Below are 3907 nucleotides of genomic sequence, written 5' to 3' on the forward strand. Positions count from 1 at the left end.
CCTCGGTGTTGCTCCCGCATCTCGCTCAGCCAGTGAGCGGCCGGTCTTTATGTGGGATCCAAACCTTCGGCGGGAGCGCCGCCGCGCTTCCCAAGCGGCGCACTGTAGCAGTGCACCACCGGGCCGGCCCTCTGTTGTGTTTTTTATTTCATTGAATGAATCTTTCAGTTTCATGAGTTCTGCTACATTCTTTCCTTCAATTTTATTTCTAGTTGAATGTGGCTGGTGTAGAGGAAGGTCACAGATCTTTTTTTTTAACTTTTATTTTTTTGTTTTAGTTTTTTTATTGGGGGGCAGCAGCTGGCTGGTAAGGGGATCTGAACCTTCAGCCTTGGTGTTATAACACCATGCTCTAACCAAGTGAGCTAACTGGCCAGCCCTTGCTACGTTCTTTTCTTTGTAAATTTCCTTCTTCATATCCTGGATTTTTTTTTTTCTTGCTTCATTATGTTGTCTGAGTCTTCATATCTCAGTGAATTTCCTTAAGATTGTTGCTTAGAATTTCCTTAAAGTCATTTCAAGGATTTCCTGCTATAAAGGGTGTGATATTTGAGAATTACTGTATTCTTTTGGTGGTGTTGTATTTTCTTGGATTTCTGATTTCTAGTATCTCTCCGGTGATGTCTGGTCAGCTGGTAGAGCAGTCTCTTCTTCTGTTACTCTGGAGTGGGCTTTGAGGGGAGATACATCCTCTTCTTTTTCTGGTCTCTGTTGGTGACTCTCCTGTGTCAATGCAGTTGAGTGTCTGGCAGGCAACCTGCACAGTGACTGTAGCTGCTGTTGTGGTGTCAAGACCACTTTTGCAGCAGCCGTGGCTATGGCATTGGCTGTGGTGGGTCACCTATGCAGAAGTGGTGTTTCTGGTGTGTTCCTTGCCTGCTTCGAGGTCGGGGATGCTGGCTTCAGCTCCTGCCTAGGACCTTGGCGTGTTCCTTGCCTGCTTCCAGGCAGAGGGGGCCGCCCTTGGCTCCTGCCTAGGACCCCAGGTATGCTCCTTGCTGAATATGGAATTTTTATTCACAGTGCAATTCATAAATTATCTTGTTTCTTTTTGTTTTATTATATCATTATATGTTTTATTAGTGTTCCTGGCTCTTCCACAAGATATATGACCTTAGGCTAATTATTTATCCTGCACATCATTGGTTTCTCACTGTGAAATGCTGGTCCCAAAGGGTTATCATGATAATTAAGTGAAATAAAATTTGTAAAGTGTTTGTGCTCTGTAATAGTAGCTTTAATTTATTGACAGTTAGGCATAAATTGTGTTTTCCTTCCCTTTTTGCTAAGTTCTGATACTGTCCTGGTGGGGAACCTTGTAAAGTCTCCCTAAGTGAAATCAATTACTCCTTCCTTTGTTCTTCCATGACACATTGCTGTTACAGATATTTTATTCATTTATTTATTTATTTTTTATTTTAGGAAGGCATAGTTTGCTAGTTAGGATATTAGTATTGAATGTGATATGCCATCTGTATGTTCTATAAAACAAAGTTCTCAGAAAATTAAAGACTGATTCACTTTCTCAGTACTGCAAATCATCTGACACAAAATATTTTTATACTTCGAAAACTATTACAAAGCATGATTGTTGTTTTCATTTTATTCATTAAATCTCAGTTGCACCTTACAGTGCATTATAATATTGAACATTAAGCAACTAACAGTCCAAAAACATGTAGTTTTTTGTAAATCAATTAATCGTAAAGCCCTAATAGGTTGTGATGGTAATTTAGGGAGAAGTGTTTACAGTCTGTTCTTTCCTGTTGTGATTCTGTTCCTATGTATGCTATACGAAGTTATTACGTTTATTTTTTATTTTCTGCGGCTGGCTAGTACAGAGATCTGGACTCTTGACTTTGGTGTTGCCATGCTCTCCCAATTGAGCTAACTGGCCAGTCCCAGATATTTTAGGACTAAATATTTATTTCATGCTCACGGGCTCTTCTTCAGTCTGTAAGCTTCCTGAGATCTGAAAGCAGTGATCATGCTTTGTCTCTTTGTTGCTCATGTTGCTTAGTGGCACATAGTAAGCCCTCAGCTGAATGAATATATGAAAAAATGATTTTTTTGGGGGATATCTAAGGAACAGTGGTATGGCTGATAAAAATAAAGAGAAATGCATATATGACTATTTTATTTATATTTTTTAGTAAAAATTGAGGTCAATTTTAAGTGATAGCTGAAGTAATTGCTTCTGTTTACATTGTAATAATATAAAATGGAATTTATTTTTTTATTATTATTTTTTTTTAAAAGATGACCGGTAAGGGGATCTTAACCCTTGACTTGGTGTTGTCAGCACCACGCTCACCCAGTGAGCCAACCGGCCATCCCTATATGGGATCCGAACCCGCGGCCCTGGTGCTATTAGCACCGCACTCTCCCGAGTGAGCCACGGGCTGGCCCTAAAATGGAATTTATTAAATGTAAGCTGACTGTTGATAAAGTTTAAAAATTATTTTTGAAAATCAAATGCAGATTTTACTTGAAAGTATTAGTGTCGTGAAATCATCTATTACATATATTCTTTTACATATATTTATAGTTGTCATTAGGCTTCTCTTAGGAGAACACACTATTCTCTTATTTGATCAAAATGTTTTGAAGTATGTGTTTACATTAAAGAGTTAGGAAACTACCTCAGGGAAAGAAGACAATTTTCTTACAACAGGCAATTATAAATGGTTCAACTCCAGGTTTACATTACTAATCATTCTTATTCTTTCAATTATTTGTTTAGACGATCTTCCTTGTATCATGTAGTAATTTTTTTTTAAGCCGTTTAATCTCAAAATGTGCCCATTACAAAGCAAGGCAGAAAGAAATGAATCGATCTAAAAACCGAGTCTGTATTTGCCTTATTGGATATTCCTAATACTAACACTCTTCATGCAGGTTGATTTGCACAAAATATCTTCAAAATGACTTCTCTAGGAATTTTATTGTGTGGGACTTTGGAAAAGTTACTTCATTTTTCTGAGCTTCAGTTTTCTTTGATAGGTATAGAAATAATAGATTACTTTTAAGAAGATTTATTATTAGGCAGAGGGTTTGGGGAGAGGAAATGCTAATAGACTCACAGCTTTCAGAGGAGACTGAGTTGCATTTATATGGACAATTGGGATGAGAAAATACCACAAGGTTTTTATTGTTACTGTGATGGTTAGAATCATTGTTTTTTTTTGGTGGCTGGTTGGTACATGGATCCTAACCCTTGGTGTTACAAAGTGGTGCTCTAACCAACTGAGCTAACCAGCCAACCCTGTTAGAATAATTTAAACACAATAATAAAGGTGTGGGACAAGAAGACCATGGAGTTATTCAGATAGATACCTGTTGGCCCAAATAGTGATGATAGATCAAGAAAATGTTTAATATTTAACAAATTGTTGATTAGGTCATATACTTTTAGAGTGGGAAAGGACCTTATAAATCATGTCGTTCTGGGCCGGCCCAGTGGCGCACTGCTACAGTGCGCCACTTGGGAAGCGCGGTGGCGCTCCCGCCGAGGGTTCGGATCCCACATGCAGACCGGCCGCTCACTGGCTGAGCGGGGGGCGGCCGGTCTCAAAAAAGGACAAAAAAAAAAAAAAGAAAAGAAAATATAAATTTATGTATTCTTTTTTTAAAAAGATGACCGGTAAGGGGATCTAAACCCTTGACTTGGTGTTGTCAGCACCATGCTCTCCCAAGTGAGCGAACTGGCCATCCCTATATAGGATCCGAACCCGCGGCAAGCAGCGCTCCCAGAGCCGCACTCTCCCGAGTGCGCCATGGGCTCAGCCCATAAATTTATATTTTCTGAAACACTGGGAAAAAAGCACTACCTTACTCACCAAATGACACTCATTAAGTTTCTTATTTTATAGAATCTACTATGGAGAAAAAAAAACAAAAAAAAAAA

At 38.8% G+C, this 3907-nt stretch overlaps 1 protein-coding gene across 1 annotated transcript in view; it reads left to right on the top strand.

Moving 5' to 3' along the window:
• Nucleotides 1–3907, top strand: part of LOC103601202 (coiled-coil domain-containing protein 171-like) — a gene marked incomplete at its 3' end in the record, with an annotated part of 20837 nt that overhangs the window by 10616 nt on the left and 6314 nt on the right. The window lies entirely within an intron of this gene.

Source organism: Galeopterus variegatus, unplaced genomic scaffold (assembly GCF_000696425.1).
Source record: "Galeopterus variegatus unplaced genomic scaffold, G_variegatus-3.0.2 Scaffold3624, whole genome shotgun sequence".
In the NCBI taxonomy this organism is placed as follows: Eukaryota; Metazoa; Chordata; class Mammalia; order Dermoptera; family Cynocephalidae; genus Galeopterus; species Galeopterus variegatus.